The sequence below is a fragment of the Schistocerca nitens genome, chromosome 5, assembly GCF_023898315.1.
Source record: "Schistocerca nitens isolate TAMUIC-IGC-003100 chromosome 5, iqSchNite1.1, whole genome shotgun sequence".
Lineage (NCBI taxonomy): Eukaryota > Metazoa > Arthropoda > Insecta > Orthoptera > Acrididae > Schistocerca > Schistocerca nitens.
This window is the reverse complement of record NC_064618.1, coordinates 858,220,455-858,234,075: the sequence shown is the minus strand read 5'-3', so window position 1 is coordinate 858,234,075 and position 13,621 is coordinate 858,220,455.

Sequence of the window (13,621 nt, the reverse complement as noted above, 5' to 3'; positions counted from 1 at the left end):
ACAGGGTTGTAGCCTCTCCCCGATGTTATTCAATCTGTATATTGAGCAAGCAGTAAAGGAAACAAAAGAAAAATTCGGAGTAGGTATTAAAATTCATGGAGAAGAAGTAAAAACTTTGAGGTTCGCCGATGACATTGTCATTCTGTCAGAGACAGCAAAGGACTTGGAAGAGCGGTTGAACGGAATGGACAGTGTCTTGAAAGGAGGATATAAGATGAACATCAACAAAAGCAAAACGAGGATAATGGAATGTAGTCGAATTAAGTTGGGTGATGCTGAGGGAATTAGGTTAATAAATGAGACACTTAAAGTAGTAAAGGAGTTTTGCTGTTTAGGGAGTAAAATAACCGATGATGGTCGAAGTAGAGAGGATATAAAATGTAGACTGGCAATGGCAAGGAAAGCGTTTCTCAAGAAGAGAAATTTGTTAACATCAAGTATAGATTTAAGTGTCAGGAAGTCGTTTCTGAAAGTATTTGTATGGAGTGTAGCCATGTATGGAAGTGAAACATGGACGATAACTAGTTTGGACAAGAAGAGAATAGAAGCTTTCGAAATGTGGTGCTACAGAAGAATGCTGAAGATAAGGTGGGTAGATCACGTAACTAATGAGGAGGTACTGAATAGGATTGGGGAGAAGAGAAGTTTGTGGCACAACTTGACTAGAAGAAGGGATCGGTTGGTAGGACATGTTTTGAGGCATCAAGGGATCACAAATTTAGCATTGGAGGGCAGCGTGGAGGGTAAAAACCGTAGAGGTAGACCAAGAGATGAATACACTAAGCAGATTCGGAAGGATGTAGGTTGCAGTAGGTACTGGGAGATGAAGAAGCTTGCACAGGATAGAGTAGCATGGAGAGCTGCATCAAACCAGTCTCAGGACTGAAGACCACAACAACAACAATTATCATTAAAATTCTGGGGACCTGTGCCACGTTGAAAGTGGAAGTGAGGTTAAGTTATTTCTGTGTGCGGCGGGAGGGGGGTGGGAAGACAGTGAAAAACAGTGATCCCACCCTCCAGAACCGAATCCAGGAGTCGCGTCTGATTTACTAACTGAGATAGGACGCCCAGCATAATAGTCCTTAATGAGACCACCCTCATTAGAACAAAGCCGTAAATAGTGGTGCACACAGGGTATCACCAAGAAATCTCCCTGATTTCCAAATGCAATTTTAAAAAAGCATGTGACATATGTAGCTTTAGTTTGAGGTATCATGACAAGTATATCAAAAAGTTTTATACAATTAGCAAATACGCGTCTACATACGCTCCATTCACAACCCGTAAAATATCTATACTTTCTCAACCCATGCGTGCACGAGCTTATTTGAGGGCGATGGAGGTCATTACATCCAGAACTCTTCTGTGTGGATCGCTAAGATCACTCCAGGCGAATCATACACAACCCCATAGGAAGAAATCCAGATGGGTTGTGTCCGGAAACCACGGAGGCCACTTCGTTGGTTCATCAAGTTCTACCCTTCGCTCCATCGGTCCGGCGAACACCACACTTTCACCATTTCGCTGTCTCTCACATATTCCCAAAAGCTGCTGGGGTTTCCCGAACCCCAGACGCGAATGTTGCGTTGAGTAACTTTCCTACATGTATGGAAGATAAAACATTTCCTAGATACTGAGAGTATTGCCCGGTCTCCAGTCCAGTATCTAAATATCAAACGCAAGACGAAATTGCAAATCGTTTGCTTGCACAGTGTGAACTTTGTCAGTGTCGAAAGGGAAGTTTTTCATGCTGCACTTTGTAGATGTATATACTGTCTCATCAAATGTATGGGGATAAATATTAATGGATATTAAAACAGGGTGTGTCCACCCTTCGAGTTTATGACGGATTGAACTTTTCTGGGAACAGTTTCGATGTGTCTAAATGTCTGTGAATGAATCGTAGCCCATTCATCGCCAACTGCCGAAACAAGACAAAGTAGTGATATTGGACCCTGGGGTCTGGGGCTAAGTCGACGTAGTAGCTTATCCCAAAGGTGTTCAATTTGACTCAGGTCTGGACTCTTGGCAGGCTAGTCCATTTCAAGAATGTATTTGTCCACCCATTGCCTCACAGCTGCTGCCTTATGACAGGGTGCATTGACAAACTGGAACAACCATCGTCTCCCAACAGTTCCTCTCCTGTACGCAGCACACAATGCCGTAAAACGCGTTCGTATTCTTCCACATTCAGCGTTCTCTTGAGCACACTTGGGGGTCCACACCTCAGCCACGAGAACACGGCTATACCGTAACATCACCTGCAATGTACTTTGCGGTCGGCATTATAGATGACGGCAGGTAACGTTCTCGAGACATTCGGCAAACCAGAACCCTGCCATCGGACTGCCAGAGGATACAGCGTGATTCGTCACTCCAAATCACTGGTTTCCAGTCATTCGCTGTCCTGTGCCATCGCTCTACACCCCACCTCAAGCGTCACTTAGCACTCACTAAGAAATGTGTGGCTTGTGAGGAGCTGTTCGGCCACCCACCCACACCACCACTTTTTTTTAACTTGCCACGCAGAGTTTTTGTGTGCTAGTTACACTGCTGTTACTATTCTGGAATTCACGAGTGATTTCTTCCGCTGATTTCATGCGACTGCTTACAGCCACCCTTTGCAATGCTAGACGGTCCCTGTCTGGCAGTAAATGACGTCTGATTGGCCTTTGTTGAACTGTGTTAGTTCCTTCGTGTTTATGCTGCATAGTCGCATCACTAGCAGCGGGTCTGACTAGCTTTAGAAGGGTTGCAATGTCCCTGACGATTAATCCATGTTCAAAATGGCTGAGCTTTCATGACCGATCCGTTCTGTTGCTACTGCTTGCGTGCAGACAACAAAATACCCCCCGCTTTCTTCTATAATGGTGGGTCCTCCTCTCGTGATATCGTGAATTCCATATTACATGTGTGTTTCTGGATCCTTTTTGTCAGACAGTGTATTAAACTGTCGTGATGCTAGGCGAACTGTCTTTGATGGGCTTCTTTGAGAGGCTCTCCTATTATTTCATTAGATGTGCATTTTGTCCCAGAATCTGTCTGTCTGTTTACACGCGAGTGGTTAATTTCTTGTCATACGGAGCCTTAACTGACCTAGTGTCTGGTGGCTCCCTCTGAGATTCATATCGATTTTATTTTATTTTATTTTATTTATTTATTTATTTATTTATTTTGTACAGTAGTAAATAATTTCGTTTCCTCATACGAAACCATACGTTGGGTTCGCCCTTGAGGTGTAGTCATTTGTGCTAATTATTTAGTATCTGAAACAGAACAAAACGAATCGCTTAGGATGAAATCTACAGAAAAACGTTGGTTTTCCCCTCGCGTATTTGGAGCTCCATACAAGTTTCTCAGTTCAGTCGACATTCCGTAGGAAGTGGTGTAGGTGACGTACGGCATACTGGTCAAGCCTTCCCACGGGGGCTGCGTTAGTTAACATGATCCTTTCTTGGATTACCTTAGTGAAATCAAATGTTCGTATGGCATTGATGGCTGGGAGTCCCCAACTGTAAACGGCAGCCATCTAGTTGCAAGTCTTTCCAGTTGACGTCACGTCGGGCGACTTGGGTGTCGATGACGATGAACTGATGACGAGGACAACACAGCACCCAGTCCCAAGCAGAAAAAACCTCCGACCCTCGCGGGAACCCAGGTGGGCTGTATAGCAGTAGACGCGATGCCCTCCCAGTGAAAGCGTGTAGGGCTTTCTGCTACCTGTACTCTGCGATGCTCTCGTAGTTTGCCACAAAAGCACAACTGGTAGCGCACTAGAGTCTTCAAAACATGCAAGCAGGCGACCTGTGATTCCAATTAGTGGTGTAGCTAGTTTCTGTGACATAAATTCCATGATGCCATCAATGCGTTTATTTTCAAACACCTTGTAATAGAAACAGTTCAGTATTGTGGAACGGTTCTTTAAGCAAAGTTTCGAGAGCACAGCAAAGTCGAATATGTTGTTTCAATAAACGTAAAATTTGGAAAAATAATTACCCGTCAAAACAAGAGACATCTCACAAGTTGCTGCACATGATACCACAAGTATCGCACACTGATGAGCCGAAACGTTATGACCACCTACTCAAAAGTGTGTTTGTCCACCTCTGGAGCGCAATTCAGAAGTGATTCTGCGTGGCATGGATTCGACGAGTACTTTGTAAGTTCTCAGAGGTTTGTGGCACCAGATGGCTAAACATAGGTCACAGACGTCCTGCAATTTACGGGCGGTTGGTTTGTGGGTGCGACGCTTGGCGCCTGATAGCGTCCCAGCTGGGTTTCATCGGATTCAGGTAAGCCCAATTTGATGGCCAAGACATCAACGTGAGTCCACTATCATGCCCCTCACCCCACTGCAGCACGATACTGGCCTTCTGACACGCAGAGTTATCCTGATGGAAGATGCCATCGCTGTTGGGGAAGACATCAAGCAGAAGGGATAACAGGAGGTCCTTAATAATGTTCATGTAGTCGACAACTGTGATGGTGCCTTCGATTATTGCCGCAGCCCCCACGGAAACCCAGCTGACGTCCCCTGCGTCCGTGGTGCGCTGCATGTTTCGAGCAGCCGTTCGCCTGGATGGCAGAGTATCTGGGCACGGCCATCGACCTGGTTTAACAATAAACGGGGTTCATCCGACCATGCGACATGATTCCATTGATCTGCGGTCCAATATCGATGATCTCGTCCTCACTGTAATCTTAACTGACGACGTTGTTGGGTCAACATGGGGAAAGGTAGCGGTCCTGTGCTGCATGTTCAACACAGTGCACTAAATTGTGTGCTCTGGAACACTTGTGCCTTCGCCAGCACTGTGCTCTGCCGTCATATATGCCACATATCGCCGCCTGTCCTGCTTTAGAGAGGGGGCAAACCTGTGTTGAGGTACGGACATTCAACTTCTTGTCACCTACTCGTGGTTTCAGCATTCGCCAACCACTTTCCACAGATGCTCACAACAGCAGCACGCGAACTGCGGACCAGCTTCGCCATTACCGAGACGCTCGCTCCCAGGCACTGGGCCACAACAACCTGACTGTCATCCAAGTCACTTGGATTTCCGCATTTACGCCACTCACCGTCGCTAGCGTGATCCCCCATTCGTCTCTACTCCGCTTATATACTTATCATGTCACGTGCCCTCAGCGCCACCAGGCAGCATACAATCTTGTGGTGGTCAGTGGTCTCAATGTTTTGGCTCATCAGTGTGTGTGTGCGAGCGCGCGCGCGTGTGTGTGTGTGTGTGTGTGTGTGTGTGTGTGTGTGTGTGTGTGTGTGTGTGTGTGTGGTGTGTACTGCATTCGCAAATCATGTAGGTTTCATGTGGACACCACCCTGTATGTGAAATGAAAGTGCATACACTCTCTGTTGCTCGCAGATGTTATGCTCGTAAACATTTTCTAAGCGTGTAAAGAATTTTCGTGCAGCTAGTGAGAATTTAATCCTCACTATTATACAGCAAGGAAGGCCGAAGATCGCTGTGGATGGAGACATCTGTCTGAAGTTCCAACTACGTAAGAATGAATGAGGAAATGAGGTCACGACACTCAGCAATGAGTAAAACGACTAATGAGATAAGATTATATAGCAAGTACCATCAGGCCAAATGGATTCTGACATGCAGTCACTAATCCACAATGTTTTCCCCATACTGGAATTTAATCTTCTGCTCTCGTGAAACTTTAATTTGTAGCACATATGTTGTGCAGTGGGCAAAAGACTTAGAGAATGTGTCAAACAAGTTAAGTTCTATATCTCATCCTGATTATCACTGAGTCATTAGCGTAATAGGCAAAATTCTATTTGGTTCTTTCTCGCTGATGGCACATGCTGAACACAACTGAGAATTTTAATGGTGTTGAGACAGCAACCAGCCACAAATTTAAGTTCCTTTATTCAAAAGGTACCATTACCGGTTTCGAATCATTACGATTCATCTCAGACGGCTTTCATGCTTTCATTAGAACATGTGGTGAAGAAAAGCCGTCTGACGATGAATTTTCATGATTCGAAACCGGTAATGGTACCTTTTGAATAAAGGAACTTAAAATAAATTTGTGGCTGGTTGCTGTCTCGACACCATCAACATTTGTTTTGAAATAACAGCCGCGGCCTCCAGCCATGGCATCATATGACAAAATTGCACTGAGAATTTTGCTCAGCGACCGATCTCAATGCGTAAATCAGTTGTTATTTCGGTTTTTTTATCCAAATTGAGCTATTACGGTCCTTGGGTGCGTTTTTAGGCAGCTTTAATTGAACTGATGTTTGTCGTCCAGGAAAAAGCGTTAGACGAAATACATAGAAAATAGGAATAAATTATAAAAGGCAGGTAATATACAGTATGTCCAAGAACCAAGAGGAAATAATAAGAATAAAAGACGAAGAACGAAGTGTTCGGTTAAAAAAAAAAGAGTGTAAGATAGAGGTGCAGTTGACATGACCCCTGCTGTCCGATATATACGGTACGCCAAAGAATCATTGACGGAAAAAAGGGTTCAAGATTCGCTGATGACAGTGCTATCCTCAGTGAAATGGAAGGATGTGCTGAATGGAATGAATAGTTTAATGAGTACAGAAAATGGACGAAAGAAATGACTTGTAGTAGAAATGAGGTTACTGATGAACTTAACATCAAGACGCGTGAAGAAATAGTCCATAAAAAGCAAACTAGCATAAATAAAGACGGCATTCCCCAGCAAGAGAAATGTACTGGTATGGAACATCAGTTTTAATTTGTAGAAGAAATTCCTGGCAGTCTGGGGTACAGCATTGTATGGAAGTGAATCACGGACTGTGGAAAAACCGAGAAACATGAGAATCCAAGTGTCTGAGATGTAGCGCTAGAGAAGGATGTTGAAAATTAGTTGGACTGATGAGGTAAGGAATAAAGACGTTCTCCGCAGAATCGGTGAAGAAAGGAACATACTGAACCCACTGAGACAAAGAAGAGATGATACAAGAAGAAGAGGTGATACAACATGTGGGAAGACATCAGAGAATAATTTCCATGGTAGTAGAGGATGCTACAGAACATGAAAACTGTATTGGAAGACAGAAACTGGAATATATCCAACCAATAATTAGGGACATAGGGTGCAAGTGCCAATTTAAAATGAAGGAGAGTTTGGTACAAGAAAGGAATACCTAGTTGGTAGCATCAAACAAGTAAGAACGCTGGGGTGTTAAAAAAGACCGTTATTCAGATTATCTGTGGAGAGGGAGGTTGATACTGGAAGCTTAAACTTGAATTCTTCATAGTGTCGACAGTTTACAGTTTTCTTTTTACGTTCAGCCAGTTACAATATCCTCATAGGTTTCTATTTATTACCAGAATATGAGAAGAGTACATGTGACAGCAGTAACAAGTACAGTGTGTCTTGCCTTTCGATAGAGAGTGCAAATCAAGCACACATTGATGCAATCGAAGGCCTTTTCCTCTCTTAGCGTGGCTTCGCTGAAAATGACAACGGGATAATGAATTGACACACATGTTACTACGAAGGCTTTCCCGGCGTAATAATTGATAATATTCTTCTCGGGTGTGCAGACGGATCATAACGTCATCTTGACACAATATTTCAGCGGTCCATCTGGCCGCCACCTTCAGGTGGGAGTGCTGGTATACGATCTCGCCGGAACTGACTTCTAATCGCAAGCGGTGGCCCCTATATAGACCCACAACGCGTGCGGGAGAAGGTGCCGTAACTGCCCCCTAGCGCAAGTAAACGTACAGCACCCCAGTGGTGGAAACAGGCGAAATCGAGATATCGCTATCAAAAATTAAAAATTATTCCGTCGATCGAAACACAGACCGTTGTTTTTTAATGTCTGATAACACCGAGTTCCAAGTCTTACTTAAAAGGTAACCCTTGTCTCTGTTAATAAAATTATCAGAAAATCGAATCTCTATGGATTCTCTTAAAACACAGTCCCAATAGCGAGATGTAGAGGCAACCATTTGCGTGTCGTCATACAGCATTCTATGTCCCTCGGTGAGACAGTGCTCCGCCACTGCAGATTTCTCAGGATGAACCAACCGTGTGTGCCGCTGGTGCTCAACACATCGGTCCTGAATGGTCCGGATTGTCTGACCAATATAAGCCTTCCCACAGTGGTTACGGATCGTGTACACAACGGGCTTCCTCAAACCCAAGACATTCTTAAGTGAGCCAAGAAGCGCGCTAACCTTGGCTGGCGGACGAAAAATACTTTCGATATGATATCTTTTTAGAATTCTTCCTATTTTCGAGGAAATGCTCCCAGCAAAAGGTAGATGGAAAGCTTGCGTTTCTGGATGTTCCGGTGTATAGAAAGGATGATGGGACACTGGGACACAGTGTTTATCGAAAGCCTACGCACACGGACCGTTACCTGCATGGATATACCTGTCATCCATCGTTCCAACGGTGCGGGGTCCTGCGGACGTTGGCGAGAAGAGCTTATGCCATTTCAGACGGAGAAAGCTTGACGCAAGAAATGGACCATCTCAAGGTTGTGTTCAAGCAGAATGGCTATACAGATAAACAGATCCGTCGTGCTTTCCAGTTTGAAACTTCGCCTGAACCACCAGAAGATACCTGCAAATCGGTGGCTTTTCTGCCTTTTGCTGGGAGCATTTCCTCGAAGATAGGAAGAATTCTAAAAAGATATCATATCGAAAGTATTTTTCGTCCGCCAGCCAAGGTTAGCGCGCTTCTTGGCTCACTTAAGAATGTCTTGGGTTTGAGGAAGCCCGTTGTGTACACGATCCGTAACCACTGTGGGAAGGCTTATATTGGTCAGACAATCCGGACCATTCAGGACCGATGTGTTGAGCACCAGCGGCACACACGGTTGGTTCATCCTGAGAAATCTGCAGTGGCGGAGCACTGTCTCACCGAGGGACATAGAATGCTGTATGACGACACGCAAATGGTTGCCTCTACATCTCGCTATTGGGACTGTGTTTTAAGAGAATCCATAGAGATTCGATTTTCTGATAATTTTATTAACAGAGACAAGGGTTACCTTTTAAGTAAGACTTGGAACTCGGTGTTATCAGACATTAAAAAACAACGGTCTGTGTTTCGATCGACGGAATAATTTTTAATTTTTGATAGCGATATCTCGATTTCGCCTGTTTCCACCACTGGGGTGCTGTACGTTTACTTGCGCTAGGGGGCAGTTACGGCACCTTCTCCCGCACGCGTTGTGGGCCTATATAGGGGCCACCGCTTGCGATTAGAAGTCAGTTCCGGCGAGATCGTATACCAGCACTCCCACCTGAAGGTGGCGGCCAGATGGACCGCTGAAATATTGTGTCAAGATGACGTTATGATCCGTCTGCACACCCGAGAAGAATATTATCAATTGACACTTAGTAGGAATCAGGACATCAAAGTCACATTGAGTCCGCCAAAAATTATAGGAGGTTGCAGACAGATGCAGGACACGCCACAGCACAGTATACGGGCCAGAGCAGTGGGGAATGCAAAATGCTGCTTTATATGAACCGACAGGATGGCATGGCTATCTGGCCCACCATATACAGGGTGAAAAGTATTTAAACCGACAAACTCTGGGAGATTGTAGGCGACATCAAAACAAATATTTTTCCCTAATCTCATTTTTTCCTATGAGGTGTATTTAAACCGGTAGAGGAAGATTTCTCTGGCGGTAAATTAATTGAACCAACAAAAACTTTTCCACTTTTTTATGACCAAGAGACTACACATTAACACATCCCAATTTCAATTACAATAAATTTTCAAAAATGCCTCCATTGACACGTAAACAAAGGTTACGCCGTCGGATCATGTTCTGTGCGACACGGGCAAAAACCCCAGAAGTACCTGAATTGTTCCTGCTGCTGCTACTATCCGGGCAACCAGATCCTCTTCTGTTGTAGCAGGAGTTGCCTAAACAAGGTTGCGCATCTCTCCCCACACAAAAACGTCCAGAGGGGACATATCTGGGGATCGAACAGACCATGCTACAGGACCACCTCTGCCATCCACATTTCTGGGAACCGTCGGTCCAGGAATCGACGCACACGACGACTGAAATGTGCCGGCGCCCCGTCATGTTGGAACCACATGCTTTGTCTTGTAGGGAGCTGGACGCCTTCCAGCAATTCTGGCAATGCTCTGGCGAGAAAATTGTAATACTGCCGGCCATTTAATGACCTAGGAAGCAGATACGGCACAATTAAACAGTCCCCAAAAACACCGACCCACACATTAACCAAGAACAGCAGTTGATGAGCGCTAGTAACTGTGGCATGTGGGTTATACTCACTCCAAAGATGCCAATTGTGCATATTGAAGACTCCATCACGCCCGAACGTTGCTTCATCGGTAAAGAACACAGAGGATGGAAGTGCAGGGTGCATTTCACACTGTTCCAGGTACCACTGCTAAAACTGTGCTCTGGGTGCATAATCAACTGGTTCCAGGTTGTGGACACGCTGTAAGTGAAATGGACGTAACAATTGCTCTCCATGGACAGTTCTTACATTGGTCCCCATGTTACGTGCAATTGCACGAATGCTGATTGAAGGATCCCGCTCCACATGCTGCAAGACAGCTTCCTCAAATTGCAGCGTTCTCACAATGTGACGGCGTCCCTGTCCAGGTAATCTGCTAAATGACCCGGTCTCACGCAGACGTTGGTACAGAGCAGCAAAGGCCGTATGATACGGCGATTAGGATATTGTTGTTGATGAACCCGCTGTGCAGCTCGTCCGTTGTGGTGCGTTACGTAGTACGCACCAACCATATCAGTGTACTCACTCCAGCTGTATCGCTCCATTAGTAAACAGAGACAATGCACTACTACACTGGTGGACCGCAATTGCCTACAACTGAAGAGTGTAATACGCCCTCTAACAACTGAAGATCGTAATTCGACGTATAACAACTGAAGAGCGTAATACGGCCTCCACCGATTTAAATAATCCTCATAGGAAAAAATGACATTAGGGAAAAATATTTGTTTTGATGTCCACTACAACCTCGCAGAGTTTGTCGGTTTAAATACTTTTCACCAAATATGATGTGGCGGGGCAGGTGGGCTAGATTGTAGCCTGTATGGGCCGGCGAGTGAGCATGGGGAGGTCAGGCTGACATCGGCACTGTGCGTGGCTCTACAGGCGAGGTATGCAGGGGAACTTGTGTGAGTAATTTTTAACATTGTTATGCAGCGACAGCAACTTATATTGTTTATATAAGAATATACAGCCTACAGTTGCAGGTTAACTTTATCGTTTACCTAGGTTTCAACGTTAGTAATAACGTCTTCTTCAGAACCTGCAAGAAGTTTATATTTGTTTTTCTTTATTGTGATTTCATTCCCCTGCCCCATATGGGCAGGGGAGGACTGTCAGCGGCACAATCCGCCACTCTTCATGCGAGTGACATAACAACTTAAAATAAGAATAAAATGTTACATACATAAGGCGAGAAAGGGGAACTGAAAACAGAATAATGGGAGAAAATGGAGGTAAAAAAATAGACTAACAAAGAGACGTTCATGTAGGACAGTTTAAAGTCACCAGAAAGTTAAAAAACACAGTTGGTGAGTCTTCAAAACTCAGAGAAGACACTGAATGGACATGCACACGTTAAAAGTCGGCCACAGTAGTAAAAACACACTTAAAACCCACTTGGAGCACACAAGACGAAGATTAAAACTGCCAGGTGGGACCTGCCGAGGGAAAGGGCAGAGAGGATGGAAAAGGAGGGGAGAGCATGGGGCAGCAGGGGAAGCGGAGGGATGAAGAGAGGAGGGGCATCAGTGGGTTCATGAAGAGGCAGGATACACGTGGGGCGGGAGAGGAAGAGGGAAGACAGGGCAGGAGGGAGCGCAGAGACACTGAAAGGAGGCACAAGAGATGGAGGGGGAGTAGGAGGGGGAAGCCGCTCAGGAGGAGGAAGGGGGAGGAGAGGGAGCCCTGAGGAGGAGGCAGGAAGATTGGGTTAGAGTTGGTAGGAAGGGTAGATGTCAGGGCGAAGCACATCATCCGGGAGGGGTAGATGGTGGAAGTTGTGTTGGGAAAGGAGCCGGAGCGTGTGGAGATGGAGAGAGGGTGGGACACAATGGTAAAGGTGCGGCAACTGGTTGGGGGTGGAGAGGAAGGGAGACACCAGGGGGTGAGGGGGATCAAGGCGGCGGACAATATATAGTGTGCAGATGTGTTCAAGGAAAAGGAGAAGGTGGGGGAAGGGGACGAGGTCGTAGAGCATGCACGTGGGGAACAGAAGGCGGATGCGGAAGGTGAGGCGGAGCGCGTGGTGTTCGAGGATTTGGAGGGCTTTATAGAACCGTGGAGGGGCGGAAATCCAAGTGACGCTGGCATAACAGAGGTTGGGGCGGATCAAGGATTTGTAGGTGTGAAGGATGGTGGAAGGATGCAGACCCCATGTCCGGCCGGACAGGAGTTTCAGGAGGCGGAGCGGTTGTGAGCTTTGTTTTGGATGGTAAGGAGATGGGGAGTCCAGGTGAGGTGGCGGTCAAGTGTGAGGCCAAGGTATTTGAGGGTAGGAGTGAGGTGGATAGGACGGCCATAAATGGTGAGGTGGAAATCGTGGAGGGATTAACTCGGAGGATCCACTGGTTGCACCAAGCGGTGAATTGGTCAAGGTGGGTTTGGAGGGTACGTTGGGACCGTTGAAGGGTAGGATAAAGGGCAGGAAGGCGGTGTCATCAGCGAACTGGAGAAGTTGAACAGGAGGGGGAGGTTTGGGCATATCAGCAGTGTACAGGAGATAGATGAGAGGGGAAAGGACAGAACCTTGGGGCACGCCGGCAGAGGGATAGAAAGTATGGGAGTTGGAATTGTGGGTAGTCACATAGGAGGGTCGATGGGAGAGGAAGGAAGCAACGAGACGGACGAAGTTGATGGGGACAGCATAGTTCTGGAGTTTGAAGAGGAGCCCAGGATGCCAGACACGGCCATAGGTGTTCTGGAGATCAAGGGAAACAAAGATAGCAGAGCGACGGGAGTTAAGTTGGAGGGAAAGAAGATTGGTAAGGTTAAGGAGCTGGTCATAGGCGGAGAAGGAAGGCAGGAAGCCACATTGGGTAAGAGAAAGGAGGCGGTGCTGGTTAAGGTGGCGGTGAATACAGCGAGAGTGGATGGCCTCGAAGACCTTACTGAACACGGAGGTGAGGCAGATTGGACGATAGGAAGAGGTATCAGAGGGGGGTTTGTTAGGTTTAGGGAACAGCAGGACATGGGAAGTCTTCCACAGGTCGGGGTAAAAGCCAGTGGAGAGAAAGAAGTTAATATTATAATGTGCTAGTAAATTATATTAGATTTGGTCATCCTACAGGATGCAATGTGTAGTACTTACATAAAATATCATTTAAATATTTGTCTAAAACAAGCCATGTCCTAAGTCAACTTTATAAAACTTCATGCATAACCATAAGGTTTCGTCACTTCCATTAAACAAGCTGTAGCATATTCACTTTAAGCCCGTTGTATGGGCCTCGTCATGCGACTAGAGACTGCAGATCGCGAGAGCTTCGCAGTCTGCCTCACAGAGGGCGGCGCGCATGCGCGAGACGTATAGGATCAAACTCTTATTACCCACGCGTCCGATAACATTTTTGCTATGAATTAATTTTATACTT